The following is a 26,846-nucleotide window of genomic DNA, read 5'->3' as shown; positions in this document are numbered from 1 at the left end:
CCTTTGGTACATTGGCCTTTATAAATCGGAGTATCGAGTATAAAAGTTGGAGTGTTATGGTAAGGTTATATAAGGCATTGGTGAGGCCGAATTTGGAGTATTGTGTACAGTTTTGGTCACCTAGTTACAGGAAGGATGTAAATAAGATTGAAAGAGTGCAGAGAAGGTTCACAAGGATGTTGCCGGGACTTGAGAAGCTGAGTGACAGAGAGAGATTGAATAGGTTGGGACTTTATTCCCTGGAGCGTAGAAGATTGAGGGGAGATTTGATAGAGGTGTATAAGATTTTGATGGGTATAGATAGAGTGAATGCAAGCAGGCTTTTTCCGCTGAGGCTAGGGGAGAAAAAAACCAGAGGGCATGGGTTAAGGGTGAAAGGAGAAAAGTTTAAAGGGAATATTAGGGGGGGGCTTCTTCACGCAGAGAGTGGTGGGAGTGTGGAATGAGCTGCCGGATAAAGTGGTAAATGCGGGGTCACTTTTAACATTTAAGAAAAACTTGGATGGGTTCATGGATGAGAGAGGTGTGGAGGGATATGGTCCAAGTGCAGGTCAGTGGGACTAGGCATAAAATGGTTCGGCACAGACAAGAAGGGCCAAAAGGCCTGTTTCTGAGCTGTAATTTTCTATGGTTCTATCGTTCTATGGATGTGAGTGTGAGGGAACACTCTGGATCCAGTGATCATAATGCCATTAGTTTCAACCTGATCATGGATAAGGATAGATCTGGTCCTCGGGTTGAAGTTCTCAACTGGAAAAAAGGCCAAATTTGATGAAATGAGAAGGGATCTGGGAAGTGTGGATTGGCACAGGCTGTTCTCTGGTAAGGATGTAAATGGCAAGTGGGAGGCCTTCAAAGGAGAAATTTTGAGAGTGCACAGTTTGTATGTTCCTGTCAGGATTAAAGGCAAAGTAGATAGGAATAAGGAACCGTGGTTCTCGAGGGAGATTGTAACACTGATTAAGAGGAAGAGAGAGTTGTATCAAATGTACAGGCAGCAAGGAACAGATCAGATGCTCGAGGAGTATAAAAAGGGCAAGAAGCTACTTAAGAGGGAAATCAGGAGGGCTAAACGAAGACATGAGGTTGCTTTGGCAGCCAGAGTGAAGGAAAATCCAAAGAGCTTCTATATGTTAGGAGCAAAAGGATAGTGAGGGACAAAATTGGTCCTCTTGAAGACCAGAGTGGTAGACTGTGTATGGAACCAAAAGAGATGGGGGAGATACTAAATGGTTTTTTTGCATCCGTATTTACTGAGGAAACGGGCATGGAGTCTACGGAAAGAGGGAAAACAGGTAGGGAGGCCATGGAACCATTACAGATTAAAGGGGAGGAGGTGCTCGCTGTCTTGAGGCAAATCAGAGTGGATAAATCCCCAGGACCGGACAGGGTATTCCCACTGACCTTGAGGGAAGCTAGTGTTGAGGGTGAGATGGAAAGAGTAGGAGACCGGGAAGAAACAAATAAAGGGAGAGTGAGCGATAAATGAAAATTAGATGAGCTTCAGTGTCAGCAACGAAATCCATTTGTCTGCCTCAGAGTGTTCCTGGACATCCATCTTCTTTCTCAGAAGAAAGAATATGGTACCCAGATATGATGGTGGTTCTTGCACTATCAGACTTGCCCTGCCATAGAATATGGTGTTAAACCCCTGGGTGCATAATTAATGAGTTGGGAGCTGGAAGATATGGCGTGGTTTCCCGCCAGCTCGAGAGCGGGAAACACACCATGTTCCTCTCCTCTCACCATGGGACACAGACCTGGGTGAGAGATTTCCGCCCAGGGAGTCTCAGCCTACAGTTTCCTGCTGCTTCACTCCCTCCTTCCTGGAGTAGAGCTGTTACATTTTGCAGTTTCCAGTCCACTGGGGCCTTTCCTGAAGCTAGGGAATGTTAGCAGATTACAACCAATGCGGTGCCATAGCAGAGGCCTGGGCATCCAGGTGAGTGATGGCGGGATTTGGATTGTGGGGCAGAGGAGTGGATTTGGAGCAAGGACAGATGGGTGGCTCTCAGTCGGCTCCCCTTTCCTAATGTCTGGTTCTTTGATAAGACACTTCAGAGCCTTTAAATAAGCCACCTCCGCCCTCCCCCCTCCCGATCCAGGAACCCACAAACAACCTGACAGTGTGAGAGTGATCAATGCTTACTTTTCAAGCTCCCCGCATGACAAGTTGCCCCCATCCACCATTGGGTGAATACCAGCAGTGACAGGATGAGGCCCTTCGGTGGTCATTAAATGCCCACCTAACGGCCTCAATTGTTGGCCGGCAGGAAGGCCATTCATGAGGCAGGAAAGTGACAGGTTCCGCATCAATCACTCTCCCACCTGATTAAATACCTTCCCCACCCGCTCCAAACTTACCGCGGGAAAACGCATTCAGTTCCACCCAGTATTTTAGTGAGGGCATGGAAAGAAAGGACAATTCATTTCAAAAAAAGGATCAAAGAAATTAAAGGAAAACATCCACATTGTAAAATTGCGCAGACCTTATTTCTGAAATCACAAATGACCGGTTTCTTTTGTTGTTGGAACTTGGGAGTTGATAGGAGCTGTCGGAGGGGGAATTTATTTGATTTGATTTTGATTTGATTTATTCTTGTCACATATATTAGTGTACAGTGAAAATTATTGCATCTTGCACGCTATACAGACAAAGCACACTGTACATAGAAAAGGAAAGGAGAAGTATGTAGTGTTACAGTCATAGCTGGGGTGTTGAGAAAGATCAGTGTGATGCGAGGGAGGGCCATTCAAAAGTCTGATGGCAGCAGGGAAGAAGCTGTTCTTGAGTCAGTTGGTAATTTCCACTTGTGGCAAATACAATGGGACAGTCCTGGTTTCCATAACGCCTGTGCTTATAGTTTTATCAACTGGGAACAGCAGAAGTCTCTCTTTCTGCCTTCTATTGACCTGATCTGATAAATGAAACACATGGAACGAAATTTGTGGTTGGTTTTGGTCAACTTGCGGTTTGCACGCACTGAACGAGTAACTTAGCTGCGGAAATTATTACAATTCACAAGAGGTCGAAACTCCAGTGAATACAAAGGCATCACAAGCTTGATTTATGTGCGCAACTGAAATAAAAGCAGATTAGCAAAGACCTTGTCTGGAGAACACCAGATATGATGACATGCTGTCGTCTCTGCTTGTTAATTTTCTAATGGAGATTGTTGGTGCTACAAATCTTATTGCTTTTGCCAGTAGCATAGAACATAGAACATTACAGCGCAGTACAGGCCCTTCGGCCCTCGATGTTGCACCGACCAGTGGTACCAATCTAAAGCCCCTCTAATCTACACTATTCCAATATCATCCATATGTTTATCCAATAACCACTTGAACGCTCTCAACGTTGACGAGTCCACCACTGCTGCCGGCAGGGCATTCCACGCCCTTACTACTCTCTGAGTAAAGAACCTACCTCTAACATCTGTCCTATGTCTCTCACCCCTCAATTTAAAGCTATGTCCCCTCGTGCTAGCCAACACCATCCGAGGAAAAAGGCTCTCACTATCCACCCTATCTAATCCTCTCATCATCTTGTATGCCTCTATTAAGTCACCTCTTAACCTTCTTCTCTCGAATGAAAATAACCTCAAGCCCCTCAGCCTTTCCTCATACGATTTTCCCACCATACCAGGCAACATCCTGGTAAATCTCCTCTGCATCCTTTCCAACACTTCCACATCTTTCCTATAATACGGCGACCAGAACTGTACGCAATACTCCGAATGCGGCCGCACCAGAGTTTTGTACAGTTGCAGCATGACCTCCTGGCTCCGAAACTCAATCCCTCTACCAATAAAAGCGAACACACCTTACGCCTTCTTAACAACCCTATCAACCTGGGTGCCAACTTTCAGGGATCTATGCACATGGACACTCAGATCCCTCTGTTCATCCACACTACCAAGTATCTTACCATTAGCCCAGTACTCTGTATTCCTGTTACTCCTTCCAAAGTGAATCACCTCACACTTTTCCGCATTGAACTCCATTTGCCACCTCTCAGCCCAGCTCTGCAGCTTATCTATGTCCCTCTGTAACCTGCCACTTCCCTCCGCACTGTCTACAACTCCACCGACTTTAGTGTCATCCGCAAATTTACTAATCCATCCTTCCACGCCCTCATCCAAGTCATTAATAAAAATGGCAAACAGCAGTGGCCCCAAAACAGATCCATGCGGTACACCACTAGTAACTGAACTCCAGGATGAATATTTCCCATCAACCACCACCCTTTGTTTTCTTACAGCTAGCCAATTCCTGATCCAAACCACTAAATCACCCTCAATCCCATGTGTCCGTATTTTCTGCAAAATGTTTCACCGCGCGATGGGGAGTGTACAGAAGAAGGAATGGAAAATGTATAGTTTTATTCACCGTAAAAGGATCAAAAAAAGGACCTTGTGTATATATATATAAGGGAGACTGTCACTTTCCATTCCTGGAATACTCGCTGCGTGACTGGTATGCAACCTCATTGAGAAGCAGAGGTGAATGCCAAAAGTGCACAAAGCATTCATCACAGACATATTCATCCACTCTGGAAAAAGGGACACTTTGAAATGGATAATGTGGTCCACTTTATCAGAAGTGGGCAATGCTATCATCTACATCATTAGATAGGGACATTTTGGGGTAGGGAGGAGGTGTGACATATTCACTCTTGCATTCAAAAACATACCAACAAAAGTCATATTGTTCAGGATTTTGTAATGCAGCCATAGGTTGTCATGTGGGTAATATTTATCTCTGTTGTTCAAAGCTGTTCTGCACCAAGTGATGAGGTTATTATTAATATCTGTTCTAAATGTCTGGTGCAACCGTGATATCCATCTCTGTCCCTTGGTTCGGTTGCACACAGTTGGTATCCCAGTGAATCAGAGCCATGGTCTCCCTCAGACTCACACAAACTCCTTGCCGACTGCCTCATTTTCACCAACACACATGAATTGGGAAATTGTGACTTTGTTTTTGTTTCACCTGTTTCAGCTCCATTAAAGATGTTATATAAACGCAGTTGTTGATAAATTCCTTCTTTTCTCAAGCCCATGCTTGTTCTCTTCGGAGCGAGGCGAGCTGTGCCCAGCTTCTAATTTTATCTTTTACTCTTGTTCTGTGCTTCTAAAACTTCATTCTAACTCTTTAAAACTCTCTAACAACGCCTTAATGTAATTTCTCATAGATTTGGCCACACCCTAGCTGTGACTGTAACATTACATTCTGCACTCTCTCCTTTCCTTCTCTATCACAGTATGTTTTGTCTGTAGAACCCGCAAGAAACAATACTTTTCACTGCATGTTAATACATGTGACAATAATAAATCAAATCAAATTAAATCTTTTGTTTTACAATTCACTGCCTCCATTTTAATTATATTTTCTTTCTTCCCAACTCTGTCTCTCATTTCGTAAAACGTTTATTGTCATTTGGTCCCTTTGCCTTTTGCACGGTCTCTCGCTCTTTCTCTCTGCCTCTGTTTGTGTATTTTCCTGTGGATCTGACTTGCTCCCTCTTTCTGCTTGTCCCTGGTTGTCTGTACATCTGTCTTTTTTTCATCATCTCTATCTTCTATTATTGTTTCCCTTTCTCTATTAATTCCTTGGTCACCTTTGCTGTTAAAATGTATCTTTCTCTCGATCCATTCCCCTTTGTCATTCCACTTCTTTCCCTTTCTCCCTCACTTGTTCCCGACCTCAGCCTTTCCCACTGTAGGTGGTCTCTCACCTGCCTTGATGTGGATCTGGGTGACAGATCATCTGGTGCCATTCATGACAAACTGGGATATTTCCACTCATGAACGGGGCAAGGATATAGCCAGAAGATTCTTCCTTTTGCTATCAATTGGCAACTTTGCTCAGCATGCAATCCCGACAGTGCAGAAGGAGGTGATTTGGTCCATCGAGTCTGCACTGACTCTCCAAACGAGCATGTTACCCAGACCCAGAATCTGCCCTATCCCCGTTGACCCAAGCATTTACCTTGCGAATCCCCCTAACCTACAGATCTTGGGACACATCTCATTTTTTGCACATAAAACTGAACATTAGTCCTCTTTAACTCGATACAATCATAGAATCCCCACAGTGCGGAAGGAGACCAATCGGCCAATTGAGCTTTAACCAACAACAATCCCAGCCAGGCCTTGTTCCCATGTATTTACCCTTCTAGTCCCCCTGACACCAAGGGGCAATCTAGCACGGCCAATCCATCTAACCCACACATCTTTGGACTGTGGGAGGAAATCGGAGCACCCGGAGGAAACTCAGGCAGACCATGGGAGAACGTGCAAACTCCACACAGCGCTCCGAAAGCTAATGGTATTTGCTACCAAATAAACCTGTTGGACTTTAACCTGGTGTTGTTAAAACTCTTACAATGCAAAGGCAGCAGCATTGACTGTCAGAGACATGTCCGTTAGGCTGGCACCAGCATAGCTAGAGCAGGGCTGACCAACATATTCACTGGGCAAACACACGTCAATGTTTTTCTCACTCAAGGGGCCGATGAGTAAATTTCAGAATGATAAAGTTTGGCACAGCAGAAATTTCAATGAAAAACTAAACTGAGATATGAAAAGAAACGACTTGCTGAGCACCATAATGAGTAATAAATAAAGATGATTATTAGAGTTTAATCCTCATCAATCACAAATTGTTTCTCTCCCACATTTGCTGCAGATCGGCTCAAAAACCTATCAGCAGCAAACATGGGAAAGAAACGGGATGTGATTGGAGGAGCAGCTCCATGCAGATTCTTCCATTCAAACTGAACTGTGTGACTGAGATTCTGGAAACTCGCTCCGGGGGCCGCATTGAGGGGCTTCGAGGGTCACATTCCCCCCTTGGTCCACACGTTGGACAACCCTGGGCTACTGCATGTGTTTGATGAGTGAGTAACAATTTGTGTGTTTGGAAAGAGAGCAAACATCATCAGGGAATGAGTGAAGAAGAGTGGAGACATCCAGGTCTTGCCATCCTTACGCCAATGGAAGATGAAGTGCTGGATCAGGAAGGCCTGGGGGCAGAGTGGGTAATTACTGCTGGTGAGATGGGTTGAGTGGGTGGCCTAATGAATGGGCACAGGAGAGCGTCTGGTGAGGACAAAACATAGAGCTTGTGTATCCATCACTGGTCACAGAGAGCAGTCTGAAGGACGTATTGGGATAAGAACAAAATACCTCGGAGCAGCAGAAGGCCATTCAGCCCCTCGAGCATACTCCATCACGGCTGATCTAATTATATTCTCAACTCTTTTCCCCGTAACCCTTGATTCGCTTCTCAATCCAAAATCATTCTTAACTCAGCCTTGAATATATTCAATGATTCTGCCGCCACGAGTCTCCAGGGAAGAGAATTCCACTGACCAGCCACCATCTAAAAAATAAATTTCTCCTCATCTCAGTCTTAAGGGACTGACAATTACATTTTAAAATCTGTCCCCTTGTTCTGGTTTCTCTTACAAGAAGAAACAGCCTCTCAGCAACCACCCTGTCTCATCCCCTCAACGCGGTAACCTTTTAATCTTCTGAACTTTCATAGATATTGCTCCAATCTGCTCAAATTTTCCTCGTAAAATAAACCTCTCCATCCCAGGAATCAGCTGAGTGAACTTTCTCTGAACTGGTTCCAATACAATTCTATCCTTTTTTAAGTAAAGAGCTCAACATTATACACATTACTCCAGTTGTGATCTAATGAAGGTCGTGTAAAGCTGCAGCAAAACCTTCTTACTCTTACCTTCCATTCCTATTGCAGTAAGAATGTTAAGAAACAGGAGCAGGAGTCATCCATTCTGTCCTTCAAATCCACTCCATCATTAAATGTGACCATGGCTGATCCTCGGCTTCAACACCATTTCCAGCATTATCCCTGCATTCCTTGATTCACCAGCATTCTAATGGAAAACAAATACCCCTCATCTCAGCCTAAATAACTGCCCCTAATTCTCAGACTGTGTCCCAGGTTTCAGACCCTCCAGCAAGGGGAAACATCCTTTCTACATCTGGCCTATTGAACTCCGTAAATTAGTGTAGGTTTGAATAAGTTCGGCTGCCATTCTTCTAAAGGCCTGAGAATAAAGTATTTTTGTTCCTCATAGTACAACCCATCTGTCCCTGGACCTATTTTAGTGAACCTTCTTTACATGCCAAGTACATCTTTGCTTCAGCCAGGAGACCAAAACTGTACACAATCCTCCAGGTTGGTCTCAGCAAGGCTGCATATAATTGCAGGAAGACATCTTTTTCCTCCACTCAAATCCTCTTAGAATAATGGCTAACATACCATGTGTTATCTTAACTGCTCTCATCTTCGCTTTCAGTGCCTCATGAACAAGGACATCAAAATATCTTGAAGTTGTCTTAATGTCTGTTTTTCCTACAAAATTAGATAACCTCACATTTTTCCACCTTGGCGTCCAGCTGGCAATCCTTTGGCCGCTCCCTGAGCCTCTCCACATCCCCTTGAAACATCTTTGCATCCTCCTCACAATTCAGATTTTCACCTAGTTTTCCAGTTTTTGCAAATTTGGAAATATTATATTTGATCCCCACATCCATATCATTGATATAGATTCTGAATAGCTGAGACCCAAACACTGATCCCTGCCGTACTCCACTAGTTAGAAGCTGTCAACCCAAAAGTAACCCATTTATTCCAACTCCTTGTCTCTGTCCACTCAATCCACATTGGAGAGCTGGTGCAGACACGATGGGCCAAATGGCCTCCTCCTGCACCAACACTATTCTGTGAAATCTTGGAAAACAGGGAAATGCTGGAATTAAACTCAGCAGGTTCGGCAGCATCTGTGCAGAGAGAGAGAGAAACAGAGTTAACATTTCAGCTCTGTGACCTTTCCTGTGAACTGGGGAAAGTTAGAAATGTAACAGGTTTGGAGAAAGGGGCGGGTGGGACAAGGACGAAAGGAAGGTCTGTGAGAGGGTGGAAGACAGGAGAGATTGAATGAGAGAAAAGTGAACCCCCCCCCCCCAGAGCCAAACTCCCTCAGAGGCTCCCACACTGCATTCCAACAAACTGAACTGGATTGGACTGAATGGGAAGTCATGGGAATGTAACCCTCACTGACTTCATGGATCAAGTACATTTCTGGATGGAAATTAGCTGCATCGACTCCAGCCTGGTTGTTGGTGTGAAACAGGAGCTGATGTCTATCTGTGTGTGTGTGTGTGAGTGTGTGTGAGTCCCTGCCTGCAGCTCCCAGAGAGTTTAAAATCCTGCATCTGTCTCTCTGCAGAGCTGCTGGTTAAAGACACATTTCCAGCATTTATCAGACAGAAACTTCACTCTCATTCTCTCCCTCCCCTCCCCCAGCCAGTGCTTCTGTTAAAAAAAGGCTAAACGCTTTATTTTGCAGCTCTGATCAGTGGTGAATCATTAACCATGAAGCACAGGGCACACACACACACTCACACACCCGGACACACAGCATTGTAAATCAGAAGTGGGATTTGTAAACGCAGCAACAAAGAACTTTGCAAGATCTTGTTTCAGTTCAGGCAACTGAAGGAAAAGTGAACTTTGCAAGAATCAGCAAAGGGTGCAAACCTGTAGCGGATGGAGTCCTGGATGAACAAGTTGTACAATCCACATTCAGACCTGGCCTCTCTCTCTCTCTCTCTGGCAGTGCAGGGCTGCTGGTTCATTTAAATCCATCTTCTCTCAGCTCCCAGTGCTGGTGATGTGAAGCTGGGAGTGGGGGGGGAGGGAGAGCCTTGGGATGAACCATTTGCCTGGTGCTCACTAACCCACACACACACAAACAACCCCCCCCCCCCCCCACACACACTCAGAGACAGGTTGGTGTTGGATTGGCCCATACCTGGAGTAGGTGGGTTCAGGTGAGGTGTAGGAGCTGTGGTTGGATGGGGGGGGGGGGGTGATTGGGGAGGTGTGGACAGTTTGAGTGACTCAGTGAGGTTATAAAAAGGCTGAGGCTCCTTTGTCCAGTCTCTCTCTCCACGTGGGTTGGTAAGTATCAGGTAAGCTGTGTCTTTGTGAGTGAGTGAGTCAGTGTGTGCTTGCATGGAGTTCCAGCTCTGATATTTTAACCCCCCCTTTCCCAGCACAAAGCCCCTGTTCCTGGATCTCTCTCTCCACCATGGGAGAGGGGATGGAAGGAGTTGGAGAGATCACCGAGGGAAAACATGTGCGATGGTGAGTATGAACCTCTTCACTTTCTGTCTGCACCTTTCCCGCCTCAGCCCTGCTTTTCTCTCTGTTTGCAGCCTCCTCTCAATCTCCCTCTCCATCTTTCTCTCTCTCAACCTTTCTCTCTCTCAATCTCTCTCCCTCTCAATCTCTCTCAATCTCCCCCCAGCTCTTTCCCCCCCAGCTCTGTTTCCCCCCCCCCCGCTCTGTTTCCCCCCCGCTCTGTTTCCCCCCCGCTCTGTTTCCCCCCCCGCTCTGTTTCCCCCCCAGCTCTGTTTCCCCCCCCCGCTCTGTTTCCCCCCCGCTCTGTTTCCCCCCCCGCTCTGTTTCCCCCCCCGCTCTGTTTCCCCCCCAGCTCTGTTTCCCCCCCCCGCTCTGTTTCCCCCCCCCCGCTCTGTTTCCCCCCCCCCCGCTCTGTTTCCCCCTCTCAGACCCGCCCTGACCAATTCCTCTGAGACCCTCCAGTCCCACCAGGATTCGCCCCCCCCCCAAATCCCAGCCCTATCCATAGGGAGCCCCTCCCCAGCTCCTGAACTCCTGTCCCCACCCCCACCGACAGACCCTGACCCCACCCCCACCCCCACCGACAGACCCAAACCCCACCCCCACCGACAGACCCAAACCCCACCCCCACCGACAGACCCAAACCCCACCCCCAGACCCAAACCCCACCCCCACCGACAGACCCAAACCCCACCAACAGACCCAAACCCCACCAACAGACCCAAACCCCACCCCCAGACCCAACCCCCACCCCCACCGACAGACCCAACCCCCACCCCCACACCCAATCCGCACCCCCACTGACAGACCCAAAAACCCACCCCCACCGACAGACCCAAACCCCACCCCCACCGACAGACCCAAAACCCCACCCCCACCGACAGACCCAAACCTCACCCCCACCGACAGACCCAAACCCCACCCCCCCCCCCCCGCTCTGTTTCCCCCCCCCCCGCTCTGTTTCCCCCTCTCAGACCCGCCCTGACCAATTCCTCTGAGACCCTCCAGTCCCACCAGGATTCGCCCCCCCCCCAAATCCCAGCCCTATCCATAGGGAGCCCCTCCCCAGCTCCTGAACTCCTGTCCCCACCCCCACCGACAGACCCTAACCCCACCGACAGACCCCACCCCCACCCCCACCGACAGACCCAAACCCCACCCCCACCGACAGACCCAAACCCCACCCCCACCGACAGACCCAAACCCCACCCCCAGACCCAAACCCCACCCCCGCCGACAGACCCAAACCCCACCAACAGACCCAAACCCCACCCCCAGACCCAACCCCCACCCCCACCGACAGACCCAACCCCCACCCCCACACCCAAACCGCACCCCCACCGACAGACCCAAAAACCCACCCCCACCGATAGACCCAAACCCCACCCCCACCGACAGACCCAAAACCCCACCCCCACCGACAGACCCAAACCTCACCCCCAGACCCAAACACCACCCCCACCCACAGACCCAACCCCCACCCCCAGACCCAAACCCCACCCCCACCGACAGACCCAAAACCCCACCCCCACCGACAGACCCAAAACCCCACCCCCACCGACAGACCCAAACCCCACCCCCACCGACAGACCCAAACCCCACCCCCAGACCCAAACCCCATCCCCAGACCCAAATCCCACCCCCACCGACAGACCCAAACCTCTCTGCCCCTCCCCCCGATCCTCTCTGCCCCTCCCCCCGATCCTCTCTGCCCCTCCCCCCGATCCTCTCTGCCCCTCCCCCCGATCCTCTCTGCCCCTCCCCCCGATCCTCTCTGCCCCTCCCCCCGATCCTCTCTGCCCCTCCCCCCGATCCTCTCTGCCCCTCCCCCCGATCCTCTCTGCCCCTCCCCCCGATCCTCTCGGCCCCTCCCCCCGATCCTCTCGGCCCCTCCCCCGATCCTCTCGGCCCCTCCCCCCGACCCTCTCGGCCCCTCCCCCCGATCCTCTCGGCCCCTCCCCCCGATCCTCTCTGCCCCTCCCCCCGATCCTCTCTGCCCAATCTTCTCCAATCCCACTCTAATCACCCCCCCACTCTCTCTCAGGAACTCACCGCCAAAGCCCTCTGAGCCACTCCCAATCCTTCTCAACCCCCCGCCCTCAATCTCCACTAATCCCCCCCAAACCTCCTCTTTCCCCCACCTGATTCCCTGTCCCTCTGCCCCATCTCCTTTCATCCGACTCTGTAAGCACCCCCTCCCCCCGCTCAATCTCTCTGACACCCACCGCCAATCTGACTCTCAGCCCCCTGAATCCTCCAAGTTCCTGCCCCAATTCCTCTGCCCCCCCCCCAAAGGCTCCCTCTGCCCCCCCTGCCAAACCCAAGCCCCCCTGACGCCTGCACCCAATCCTTCCTCAGTCCTCCCCACCCCAGAATCCCTCTGAGTCAACCCCCCCGCTCCGAATCGCTCGACACCCCCCCAATTCTAACCCTGCTGCAAGGCCCCACCCTAAATCCCTCTCTGAACTTCCCCCCTCCCAAATCCCTATAAATCCACCCCGCCCTCAATCCCTTTCCCTCCACCCCGACTCGCCCCCCCCCCGCCATCTCCCTCTGACTCCCTACCCCATCCAGACCGTCCCCAGATTCTAAGCCCCTGAGATTCCTCTAGAATCCCCCCTGAATGTCTCCCGAGATCGCACCCACCCTCGCCACATTCCTCTGCCCCCGAATCCTGCTCCCTCTCCAATCCCACCCCTTCAATCTGTCTGAGCACCAAATCATGTCTTGTAATCCCCGTAAGCCCCCCAATCCCTCCTGTATCCCTCAGAACCCCAGAAATCCCCCTCTCAGCCCCCCCTTCCCGAATCCCCCTCAATTCCCCCCGATTCCCTCCCTCTCAGCCCCGCTAAATCCCAAAGTCCCCATGAGACCCTTAAATCCCCCTGAATCCCTCTAATTCCCGACCACAATCCCTGAGTCTACCCCTACATCCCTCTCCACTCTCCCCCTTTAATCCCCCTCAATCCCCCCCCCACTCCAGCCAAATCTGTCGTCCCTCCTCACAATCCCTCTAAATCTCCCGATCCTTCCCTCTGAGCCCCGTATCCCTCTAAGTTCCCCTCTTTCCCCCCCCGCCCCTCTCAACCTGGCAAATTCCCACTCCCTCCCTGTGAACAGCCTCTGGACTGACAGATCCCCCCCTTTCTAATTAGTACCCCCCCCCCCTCCGCGTGTCCATCCCCGTCCACCACCCCCCTGTAAACAGCTCCTGGTGGAGTTGGATGTGGAAACTCTGCCCATTTTAAACATTAACGTTCAAATGACTAATTCCCTTGACACTGAGCAGCCTGTGTTATAACATCCCCCACCCCCATCCTGTACAACAGACCCCCTGTCTGATTCCCCCTCCCCCCTCCTCCATTGCCCCCTTTCTCTGATAACCCCTGACTCTGGTCAGCCCTTTCAGCAGTGCTGAATCCCTCTGAATTGCCCCCGATTCCCTCCCTCTGCGTTCCTGGGCCCTTGCTGCTTGTGAACAGCAAACCCGTGATCTGGCCCGTCCCCCACGAGAGAGCAGAGAGAGAGAGAGATATAAGAGACAGAGAAGTAGAGATATGGAGATAGAGAGAATGCTGCTGTAATTCAGACAGAATGATTCACAGAGAGGGGGAAGCAGAGATCAGAGAGATGGAGATGGGGAGGATGCGACTGTAATTCAGACTGATTCACAGAGAAGGAAGCAGAGATCAGAGAGAGGGGGAAGCAGATAGAGAGAGGGAAGCGATAGAGAGAGAGATAAGAGACAAATAAAAACAGAGTTAATGTTAAAATTTTATTTGTTAATCACAAGTAGGCTTACATTAACACTGCAATGAAGTTATTGTGAAAAGATATAGAGATGGGGAGTGAGAGAGAATGCTGCTGTACTTCAGACAGAATGAGTCACAGAGAGGGAGCAGAGATAGACAGAGGGGGGAGCAGAGATAGAGAGAGAGAGACGGAGAGGAGGCTGCTGTGATTGAGATAAAATGATCCACAGAGAGAGAGAGAGACGGAGAGGCTGAGATACAAAGTGAGATGTCGAGATAAATAGAAAGTGGGGCTTTGGCAAGACAGAGTGACAAAGTTTCAGAGAGAGAGTGAAAGATAGAGAGAAGGAGAGAAAAAGGGAAAGATGCTGCCATTGTGAGAGGCTGAGGTATAAAGGATGGGGAGAGACCGGGATTGGAAAGATGTGGAGAAACAGTTCTGAGGATGGGGGAGTTGCACAGACAGAGCTTCAGGGAGAGGGATTGAAATCTGTGGGATTACATTGGAGCAGGGATCACTGGGAATGCCCCCTCCCCCTGACACACAGACCACTAACCCTCCGTGTAAAAGCCCCACCAGTCTATCTGTGAATAAAAATGAACGACAAAGACACGGGGACTTTTATTAATATTTTTCTCTCTGGTTATAGCTCTTGTCCGAGGATTCCTCACGGCAAAACTATTCGCTCTCTGCATCGCCAAAGTTTCCAAAGGAATTCTCCTTGGAAGAGAGAAAGAGAAAATAAAGTGAAATTTGATTAAACACAAAACAAAAGCTGATTAAAAACAATAAAAGGCACAGCAAGATCCCAGGACTTGCTGAAATTCACAATCTCACTGGGGGGGGGGGGGTGGGGGAAACATTCATTTTCACCTCCTCATTATTAAACCCTGACAAAATGGGAACAAGTTTCAAATGCAATGAACTTCCAACTGCCTCCTGACTGTCCCGACATTGAATTTATTATACACGTCAAAGCATTCTGGGGGCTTTACTGCAGAGACAGGCCAGTGAATAAACACAGGAGGCCCCAATGAAGTTCCCACTTCTGTCAGTCACCTCTCTCCGCTCCCCCCCCCCTCTGTTTCTCCCTCTCCGTCTCCTACACACTTCCCCCAGATCTATATCTGTCCAATACCCCGTCTCTGGATAACCTGTCCTGATCTCTGCTCTGTTTCTCTCTCTCGAGGTGAATCTGGATTGAAATGCTCTCTCTAAGTTTCTGTCTGACCGTTTAAAATAAAACTCTCAATCAAAAGGGAAATGAGAGGGGGGCGGGGGGGCAGGAAAATCCACAATCCCACCCTGAAGCGGCTGCTTCACATTTTATTGAACCATTGAATTCAGCCACTTAAACCCTGTTGGGGAATTAAGCGAATGCAAAAGTGCTGCTGAGATTTAGGCCGTGAAGTGCGGCCTAGTCACAGAGGCTGCATTATTCCTCAGGTGGAAAGAACAAACCCCCCTCTCTCCCACCCCCCAGTTAAACAGAACAATCTTCTCCATCCACACCCACAAATCCCAGCGCCCTGTCTAAAAACACAAGCAGGACTCTGGGATTGAGAACAAGCCTTTCCCCCAGGCTCAGGAATTTGAATTTCAGCTCCCTCGCCCTCCTGAGTGCTTCACAGTGAGAGGGAGAGAGACTGGGAATGCTGCAATCAGGATCCCACAGGGAGTCCCACACTGCAGGAGGACACCTCCCCCCCCCCCCCAGAGCCTCTGTCTCTATCCCCCTACCCCCCTCCACTGAGCACCCAACACTCCCCACCCCTTCTCTGTTCACCCTGTTTCTCTCTCTCTACCCCACCCTCCTTCCCCTCCATCTTTTTATGTTTAAAGCATGGGGCTCTGTCATAGTGTGAGGAATATGGGGCAGGGGGACGGAGCATGAGTGCACAGCAAGATCCCACACACACACAGCTTGAACACGGCCAGATACAAAGTGATTTTGAAGTGAGGATTGGGGTAAAGTGAGTGGGAAATGAGGGAACCACACGTCTCCCTCTCTTTCCCCTCCATCTCTCCCCCACCGCAAATGAAAATAATAAGTCACTCCAGCATTGGTGCTGTTTGTACATTCGATATGAACAGGGAACCTTCCACTTCGAGCAGAGTCACACCTCTCTCTCCCATTCCCTCTGTCTCTCGCTGTTTCTCTCTTTCTCTGCCTCTATCTCTGAACCTGTCCAGCCCCCTCTGTGTCTCTTTTGCTTTCCCCCCAGATCTATATATATATCCAATACCCCATCTTTGCCCCGGTCTCTCTTACTCTGGATAATCTGTCCTGATCTCTGCTCTGTTTCTCCGTCTGGGGATGAATGGGGATTAAAATGCTCTCTCTGATAAGTTTCTGTCTGACCGTTTCAAATAATGACGTGTTGTGAGCCACGTTTGCTATTTCTCAGTGATTTCCATGGGGAAATGGGGAGGGAAGCTCCTGCAAAGCCACATCTCTCTCTCACTGCAATGTGGCAGCAGCCACATTCCAATATCTTTATATTGGGAAAAAATCTATTCAAACACAACAGCACAGATTCAGCCTCAGTCACACAGCCGCTGGTTACAAATCCCACCTTCTGGGAGGGTGTGAGTGAGGGTCTTTTCCCCAGAGACTGGGGAGCTGGGCTGTGAGTGCAGAGCAGAGGACCCACCCCTAACCCACCCCCCCCTCCAGTGTGTCTCCTCTCCCTGCCCCTCTGCCTTTGATCTCCCTCTGTTACCCTCCCTTTCTCTCTCTCTCCTTCCCTGATAACTCACAATCAAAGGAGAAAGATGGGAGAGAGAGAGAGATAGCAGGAAAACCCACAATCACATCCCCAATCCGATGGAATAAAGCGGCTGCTGCAGGTTTTATTCGGCTGCTTTTCTCTCTCTCTCTGTCTGTCTCTCCTTCCCCCACTCCCTGTCTTTCTCTGTCTCTGTCTGTCTTTCCCTCCCTCCCTGTCTCTCTCTTTCTCTCTCTCTGTCTTTCCCTCCCTGAAATTAAATCCAAAAAATTCACATTGGTGTTTTCCATCACATTTTATTGAAAGATGAAATATAGACAGGAATGTCTGGGGAGAGAGAGAGGGGAGGGGTGCTGGGATTGGTAAGAACGCTGGAGAGACAGAGACAGGGAAATTATGAACGCCCCCCCATCCAAATAGAAATTCCTGGGAAAAGAGGGAGGAGAATCTGGAGTCACACAGCACAGAAACAGGCCCTTCGGCCCACCAGGTCTATGCTGGCCATCAAATTCCAATCTATACTCCCCCCATTCCCCAGCACTCGCTGCACAGCCTACGATGCCTCGGCGATTGAAGTGCTTTAATTTACCCGACCCCGTTTACACTTCTTCCTTTGAACCCACTTTGCGGTCCGTGAGCGAGATTTTGTTTAATAAAGTGTGGTCACTGTTGCAGTGCGAGCAAAGGCCACAGGCCCAGTGTGTGCACAGCAAGATCCCACAACAACAGCAGCAGCAGCAACAATGTGAACCTGAATCAAATGGGACACAGTCCTCCCCAACACACCCCCAACACTCTCGCCTGCTGTGAGCCCCCTTCCCCACTCACTACCCTGTGTGTCTCATCCCAAATTCCCAGAAAGGGTTGAACTCCCTCTTAAAACGAAGCCAAACCCTTTTTAAAACACAATCTCTGTGGTGCTCTGGAAGATCCCAGAAGGTGCTGTTCGCTGTGTTGAGTGTGTTTTAATTTGGGAAATGTTTATACAGAGGGAGAGTGAGGCAGAGAGGGGCTGAGGCTGTGAAATCCACCCCCCCCCCCCTTCGCCCCGGGACCCTCAGAATTGAATCATAACGTGTAGGGCCACACGGGGGCACAGTGGTTGGCGCTGCTGCCTCACAGCTCCAGGGACCCGGGTTCAATTCCCAGCTCGGGTCACTGTGATCCTGTGTCTCTTCCCCCACCCCCTCACTGCACCCCCACAAACCTCACCTCTTGCTGTCTTTTCCTGTTTTCCTCCTCACTCTCCCCCTCTCTCTCTCCCACTCCCTCCATCTTTCTCTCTCACTCCCTGTCTGCCTTTCTCTCTCTCTCCGTCCATCTTTCTCTCTCTCTCTCCCTCCATCTTTCTCTGTCTTTCTCTCTCTCTCCCTCACACTGTTTCTCTCTCTCTTTCTCCCTGCCTGTCTCTCTCTCTCTGTCTTTCCCCCTCTTTCTCTTTCTGTCTCTCTCTTTCTCTCAGAGACTGGGAATGCTGCAATCAGGATCCCACAGGGAGTCCCACACTGCAGGAGGACACCACCCACCCCCAGAGCCTCTGTCTCTATCCCCCTACCCCCCTCCACTCAGCCCCCGACACTCCCCACCCCTTCTCTGTTCCTCTCTCTACCCCACCCTCCTTCCCCTCCATCTTTTTATGTTTAAAATGTGGGGCACTGTCACGGTGCGGGGAATATGGGGAGGGGAGGAGGGGAGACAGAGAGCATGAGGGCACAGCAAGATCCCACACACAGTCTGAGCAGGGCCAGATACAAAGTGATTTTTAAATGAGGATTGGGGTAAAGTGAGTGGGAAATGAGGGAACCACACGTCTCCCTCTCTCTCCCTCCACACGAGAGACCCCCAGATCCTGTGTCTCTTCCCCCACCCCCTCACTGCACCCCCCCACAACCCTGACCTCTTGCTGCCCTTTCCTGCTTTCCCTCACTCTCCCGTCTCTGTCTCTCTCTCTCCCTTTCTCTCTCTCTCTCTTTCTCTCCCTCTCTGTCTTTCTCTCTCCCTTTCTTTCTCTCTGTCTCTCTCTAATATGGTTATGAAGTTGCATCTAGGGTAAAACATCTGGTGTTTGACAAATGTAAATATTGAAAAGAAATGCTGAGAAAACCAAAACGAACCATCCAGCGTTGTGTCTTTAGAAAGCCTGTGTCTTTGTGCTGGGGATTTTAAACTGCAGAAAGCAGGCTGCAGAAGACAACTTTACAACATTTGTGTCCAAAGCAGCAGCCAGAGTCCCAGCAGAGCAAAACAGGCTTTGAATTGGGTCAATGATTTTAAAACAAGCTCTCAAACACACACAACCAATTGCATTCAAATTGGAGCGTTGGTGACAGCCTCAAGCCACTCAAATTGCAGGAATACTGTGAGGAAATTCTGGGTATTTAAACCCGGGACAGGGGGAAATAACGGGGAGGGAGCGACCTTGCTGCCTCTTTAGATTGAAGGAGGGAGAGTCTGATACTGAATCCTGCAGTAATATATACAGCTTCATCACATCACCATCTAAATAGAAGCAGAAACCAACTCAGAAAGTATTCCAGACCCAAGCAGCAGAAGAAAGTTCACACTTCCAACAGACGCCTGGTATTATATTATTTGAGAGTGACTCTATTCTGTAATGATTTATTTCATTATTCCTGAGTGAGTCTTGTCATTGGAACAGCTTTCTACTGGGGAGTTTATTCAGTTTGTTCATTGTTTTAATAAGGATGTCACCCAGTCTAAATTAAAGACCTGTTAGTTGTTCCTGATACAGAGAGTGTCAGATCCTGCTTTAATTTACCAATTCCTCCGACAGCACAAAGCTGTGCGGGTTCGGTGGATTGGCCGTGTTAAATTGACCCTAGTGTCAGGGGGATTAGCAGGTTAAAAGTGTGGGGTCATGGGAATAGGGCCTGGTTGGGATTGTGGTCGGTACAGACTAGATGGGCCGAATGACCTCCTTCTGCACATCTGTCTAAAACCAGTAGCTTCCTCCTGTCTCACACACACTTAAGATTACGAGGCAAGGTGTATCTCTTTGGGGGGGTTACAAAATAGCGCAGAGGGAAACATCACCTCAGCGTGGTAACAATATTTATAATCCCACAATCACACCCCCACCCTCCCTTAGTCAATGAATGAATGATTCAAATGACAATGAAGGTAATTCTGCACAGCAAGATCCCACTGCCAGTCCCACGATGGAGGAGGGCAGCCCCAGACTCTGTGTCTCTTTCCCCCTGCCCCTCCTGAGACCCTCTCACACCCCTCCCCCCCACACCCTCTCTGTTTAGCTCTCCCTCCATTTCTCTGTCTCTCTCTCTGCCTCCTCCGCCTCCCCAACATCTTTCCTGTTTAAAGTTCTGCTCACGGTCACAGTGCGAGGAATAGGGAGCCAGACCCACCTGTGTGCACAGCAAGATCCCACACACACAACCTGGTGAGGGCCAGATTAAATAAATGTTGTGGGTGAGGACTGCAGGAGAGTGTGTGGGAAATGGGATCCACTCCTCTCTCTCTCTCTCTCTCTTCCCAAATTAAATTGACAACAATTCACATTGGTGTTTTCTTAAACATTTTATTGAAAGATGAAATATAGACAGGAATGTCTGGGGAGAGAGAGAGAGGGGAGGGGTGCTGGGATTGGTAAGAACGCTGGAGAGACAGAGACAGGGAAATTCTATACCCACCCCCCATCCAAATAGAAATTCCTGGGAAAAGAGAGAGAGAAAAGAATCTGGAGTCACACAGCACAGAAACAGGCCCTTCGGCCCACCAGCTCCATGCTGGCCATCAAATCCCAATCTATCCTCCTCCCATTCCCCAGCACTTGCTCCAGAGCCTACGATGCCTCGGCGATTAAAGTGCTTGAATTTACCCGACCCCTTTTCAAGCTTTTTCCTTGAACCCACTTTGCGGTCCCTGAGCCAGATTTTGTTTGAAAATAAAAAGTGCGGTCGCTGTTGCAGTGCAGCCAAAGGCCACAGGCCCAGTGTGTGCACAGCAAGATCCCACAGCAGCAGCAGCAATGTGAACCTGAATCAGATGGGACACAGTCCTCCCCCCACCCCCCACTCTCTCGCCTGCTGTGAGCCCCCTTCCCCACTCACTACCCTGTGTGTGTGTGTGTGTCTGCATCATCCCAAATCTCCAGAAAGGCCGGAACTCCCTCTTAAAAGTAACCCTTTTTAAAACTAAAATCACTGTGGTGCACAGCAAGATCCCACAAAGTGCAGTCAGCTGTGTTGAGCGTTTTTTAAATTTGGGAATTGTTTATACAGAGTGAGGGAGCCAGAGAGGGGCTGAGACAGTGAAATCCCTCTCTCAGGACCCTCAGAATTAAACTGGAGACCCTGTCCCTCACTGAAACCCCCCCTCCCTCTAACAGCCTGTGTCTCTCCCCCTGCATCTAACCCACAACTCCAGCTGTTTCCATCCCTCCCTCTTCCTCTCTCTCCCTGCCTCTCTGTCTCCACCTGTTTCTGCTCGAGAAGAGACAGGGAGAGAGAGAACAGGGAGAGAGAGAGACGGGGAGAGACAGAGATAAAGCGAGAGAGACAGATATTTGATAATTAATTGTGTATGGTCGCATTATTGAGTGTGGTTTAATTTGGTGATTTTTTTATACAGAGAGGCAGAGAGAGAGGTGAAGACAGTGACATTCTCTCCCTGGCACCCTCGCAAGTTCAAAGACACAAAAGCTGCAGACACTCTCACACACAAACTGGGTTTGGTAAGTTTCCCAATCTCTGCAGCTTCCCATGTGGCCCAGGGTTTGAATTGAAATTTAAAAGCAGCTTGGAGAGACTGCAGGATTTTTGAGTTGAGTTTCTCCCCCCCCCTCACCCTGTAAATATAAAATAGAAATTCCTGGATTACAATATTCCCTTGGACAGAGCAGAGGGAATGTGTGAGTGGTGTGTGTGTGTGTCTGAGACCTAGGCTGGATTTGGGAATATCTGCCTGCTGAAGAGGGTCAGTGAAACCATCCTGGCTGAATATCTCATCGCTAAAGGGTCACAGAGAGAGATATCTGATCAATAAATGTGTTACTGAACCCACTCTGGATGCTCCCTCTATCTCTGCCTTTCTCACTAACTTCATTGCAGTGTTAATGTAAGCCTTGTGACACTAATAAATAAACTTTAAATCTTTCAACTTTAAAAACTCTCTCTTTCTGTCTCTCTCAGTAACTGCAGCGTTAATGTGAGCCTTACTTGTGACAGGAATAAACAAACTTTAAACATCCTCTCTGTCTCTTTATCTCTCTGTCTCTTTCTGTCTCTTTATCTATGTCTCTGTCTCTGTGTGTCTCTGCCTCTCTCTGTCTCTCTCAGTAACTTCATTGCAGTGTTAATGTAAGCCTTACTTGTGACACTAATATATAAACTTTAAAACTTTCAACTTTAAAAACTCTGTCTGTGTGTCTCTGTCTCAATTCAGACACTAGTTCAGTGCAAGGTTGAGAGGGGGTCAGTATTGAGCAGAATGGGAGGCAGTTTGATACAAAGTTTGCAGAAACTGCAGCGAGTGTTTGTAAACATGTTGGGGTTTGTGGAAAGGTCAGTGTGTAACAAGCTGAGGGAAGGTGTTTCCACTTCACATGTGGCTACTTTTTGGCAATGGGAGTTACCTTTGCATCTACAGGGAGCTCTGAAGCCTCATGGCTTTCTGCCTGCCTCTGTTTGAACAGTTTAATATGTTTCAGCACTGAGACCTCTGGCCCTTGTTGGGAATATCAGTCTCCCAGAATACCAGTATACCTGACTGCCCACCTCCCCCCCACCCGCCACCCCCAGCCCCCAACCCTGTGTGTGTGTTGTCCCAAGTCTGGAGACTTCCCCACAGTCCCCTGAAAGGTTTAAACTGCCTCTGAGAAAACACCCTTTTTAAAACAAAATCCCCAGCAAGATCCCACAAGGTGCAGTCAGCTGTGTTGAGTGTTTTGTAATTTGGGAAAAGTTTATACAGAGAGAGAGTGAGGCAGAGAGGGGCTGAGACAGTGAAATCAAACCCCCCGGGACACCCAGAATGAAAATCACACAGCACAAAATCCCAGGATTGCCCCTTTCCAGGTTTTACTGAGAGATTGTCCAACTAAATATTAATTCCTGGGAAAAAGAGGGAGAGAGAGAGAATAAAGAGAGGCAGATAGCGGAAGGAAATGGAGAGAAAAGCAGAGAGAAATAGACAGAATGGGGGAAAAGCTGTGGAGAGGATGAAATGAAAATCTGAACATCTGTAAACTGAATTGTAAAGGCCTCTGTGAATTTTATTCAACAATTAGGTTCATTGCTCTGTCTCCGACCCCTGTTATTTTAGATTTAAAACAAACTTATAGACAGTTTCATACATAATTTACTCTGCCACCCACCAAAGGGTTAACGTGCTTGTGACTAATTGCAAAGCCGGGATATTTTAACCCCAGCATTTTAAACTCCAGCCCCCCACACATCCCACAATCGAACCAGAACTGGTTCATCCGAGGAAGCGAGATTAAATTTAAACCTGGATCAGGGTAATAAAGAGACGACAACTCACTTGCAGCCTATAGAACAGGCCTCAGTCCATCCATCCTCCTCTGGAGAAAAGCCCCTTGTCCAAGGATCCCGAGTCATGTTGCAGTCTTCAAAATTCAAATTCCTGGGGAGAAGAGAAAATAATTAATTAAAGTACAAGAAAATGTTTAAATTAAATAGCACAAGAGCCCAGGATTCCCCCTTCTAAGATTTCACTGAGAGATTGTCTAACTAAATATGAATTCCTTGGGAAGAGATAGAATATAATTAATTTAAATACAAGAAAATGTTTAAATTGAATCCACAAGAGCCCAGGATTCCCCTTTCTCAGTTACACAATCTCTCAGTAAAATCTAAATATTAATTCTTGGGTAAAAGAGAGAGAAATATATTAAAATACCAGAAAATGTTTAAATTAAATCGCACAAGAGCCCAGGATTCCCCTTTCTCAGATTTTACTGAGAGATTGTCCAACAAAATATTATTTCCTGGGAAAAAGAGGGAGAGAGAGGGAATAAAAAAGAGAGACAGATAGAGGAAGGAAAGGAATGGAGAGAGAGAAAGCAGAGAGGAAATAGACAGAATGGGGGAAAAGCTGCAGAGAGGACGAAATGAAATTCTGAACTTCTGAAAACTGAATTGTAAAGGCCTCTGTGAATTTTATTCAACAATTAGGAGCAGCGGTCTGTCACCCATCCCTGTTACCTTGGATTTAAAACAAATTGAGACAGTTTCATATCACAGACATTTAATTTACTCTTTGCCACCCACCTAAGGGTTAATGTGTTTGTAACTAATTGCAAAGCCGGGATATTTTAACCCCAGGGTTTCAAACTCCAGCCCCCCCACACCCCACAATCGAACCAGAACTGGTTCATCCGAGGAAGCGAGATTAAAATTAAACCTGGATCAGGGTAATAAAGAGACGACAACTCACATGCGGCCTATAGAACAGGCCTCAGTCCATCCATCCTCCTCTGGAGAAAAGCCCCTTGTCCAAGGATTCCGAGTCATGTTGCAGTCTTCAAAATTCAAATTCCTGGGGAGAAGAGAAAATAATTAATTAAAGTACAAGAAAATGTTTAAATTAAATAGCACAAGAGCCCAGGATTCCCCCTTCTAAGATTTCACTGAGAGATTGTCTAACTAAATATGAATTCCTTGGGAAGAGATAGAATATAATTAATTTAAATACAAGAAAATGTTTAAATTTAATCCACAAGAGCCCAGGATTCCCCTTTCTCAGTTACACAATCTCTCAGTAAAATCTAAACATTAATTCTTGGGTAAAAGAGAGAGAAATATATTAAAATACCAGAAAATGTTTAAATTAAATCGCACAAGAGCCCAGGATTCCCCTTTCTCAGATTTTACTGAGAGATTGTCCAACAAAATATGACTTCCTGCGAAAAAGAGGGAGGGAGAGGGAGGGAATAAAAAAGAGAGACAGATAGAGGAAGGACAGGGAGAGAAAGAGAGAGAGAAATAGACAGAATGGGGGAAAAGCTGCAGAGAGGACACAATGAAAGTCTGAACATCTGAAAACTGAATTATAAAGGCCTCTATGAATTTTATTTAACAATTAGGAACAGCGCTCTGTCTCCCATCCCTGTTATCTTGGATTTAAAACTAACTTTTAGACAGTTTCATGTTACAGATATTTAATTCACTCTTTGCCACCCAGCAAAGGGTTAACCTGTTTGTGACTAATTGCAAAGCCGGGATATTTTAACCCCAGGGTTTTAAACTCCAGCCCACCCCACAATCGAACCAGAACTGGTTCGTCCGAGGAAGCGAGATTAAAATTAAACCTGGATCAGGATAATAAAGAGACAACAACTCACATGCGGCCTATAGAACAGGCCTCAGTCCATCCATCCTCCTCTGGAGAAAAGCCCCTTGTCCAAGGATTCCGAGTCATGTTGCAGTCTTCAAAATTCAAATCCCTGGGGAGAAGAGAAAATAATTAATTAAAATACAAGAATTCTTTAAATTAAATAGCACAAGAGGCCAGGATTCCCCCTTCTCAGTTACACAATCTCTCAGTAAAATCTAAATATTAATTCTTGGGGAAAGAGAGAGAAAATAATTAAAATACAAGAAAATATTTAAATTAAATAGCACAGCAAAAACCCAGGATCTCCTCTCAGTTACACAATCTCTCAGTAACACCCAAACACAACAAGTCAGTTGTAAAGCAGAGACTAAAGAGTTAGGGTGGCACGGTAGCACAGTGGTTAGCACTGCTGCTTCACAGCTCCAGGGACCTGGGTTCGATTCCCGGCTTGGGTCACTGTCTGTGTGGAGTTTGCACATTCTCCTCGTGTCTGCATGGGTTTCCTCCGGGTGCTCCGGTTTCCTCCCACAGTCCAAAGATGTGCGGGTTAGGTTGATTGGCCATGCTAAACATTGCCCTTAGTGTCCTGAGATGCCTAGGTTAGAGGGACTAGTGGGTAAATATGTAGGGATATGGGGGTAGGGCCTGGGTGAGATTGTGGTCGGTGCAGACTCGATGGGCCGAATGGCCTCTTTCTGTACTGTAGGGTTTCTATGATTCTATGAGACAGTTCCCTCCCTGTGTGTTTCTCTCTCTCTCTCTATTCCACTCTCATTCAGATCTCGCTCCCTCTGATATGAAACATTAAATCTGGATCAGGTTAATAAACAGACACAACTCACTCAGGGTGAAGCCTGAGCAACAGGCCTCAGTCAGCCCTCCCTCTGGAAGAAGCTCCTCTCCTTCATCCTGGTCACAAACATTCCCGTCCTTTGGATCCTCGACACATCCCCAGTTTTCAAAATTCCTCAGGAGAAAAAGAGATAAAAATTGGTTAAAAAGAGAGAGAAAAAGAGACACGGCCATTTTAACAATAAGACACACAACATATCACAGCGAGGAGTCCAGCATTTCCATTCAAGTCCATTCAGCATCATGTCCACACAAGCAAAGCACAGGTCAAAAAGCAGATTGACACACACACTGACACACACACACACTGAATCAGAGTGGGAATGTTTTCAGTGCAGGGGGATTATTGGTGTGGGGACTGAAGGCTCTCAGATTCACATTTATCCTGAGTGTGCTGGATGCAAACCCCACCCTGAGTCTCTGACATGTTTACAATGTCTGTCTCTCTATTGAGATGCTAATTCACCCCCCCCTCCCCCTCTCACCCCAGAGGAGTTTGTGGCAATGTCAGACTGACTCTTGATATGTTAATGCAGGGAGGCAATGGATTCTGCAAGTTCCTGTCTTTAGTTTCTTTAGTTTAGTTTCAAACTTTATTTCTTTTCCCCTGTAGGTCGTGTTCGTCCATTTCAAACACCCCCTGACCCCCCCACAGCAGCCCTGAAAATCCTTGCAGCCGCTCCCCACAACCCAGCGAGTGGAGGGGGAATGGGGATGTGTGAGTGAGTGGATTGGGGATTGTGTCAGTGTGTGTCTGTCTATCCCCCCCTCTCTGCTCACACTTCCTGCCCAGCCTGCTGAAGACAGGGAAAGAATGGGAGTTGAACAAAGCCTCCTCTCTGCCTCCATTTTCAAAGGATTTGCCCCTTTCTCACACCAGTTTTGTCCATTGAGCTGTCCCTATCAATTGGAAAAAAGTTTTATTTATCTCGCTGTGAGATATGAAGTCACTAATTACGAAATACAGGCAAAAACATCCCATTATGAGACAGGGAG

This window comes from Mustelus asterias, unplaced genomic scaffold, assembly GCF_964213995.1.
Source record: "Mustelus asterias unplaced genomic scaffold, sMusAst1.hap1.1 HAP1_SCAFFOLD_585, whole genome shotgun sequence".
NCBI classification, from domain to species: domain Eukaryota; kingdom Metazoa; phylum Chordata; class Chondrichthyes; order Carcharhiniformes; family Triakidae; genus Mustelus; species Mustelus asterias.
This window is presented reverse-complemented; position numbering follows the sequence as displayed.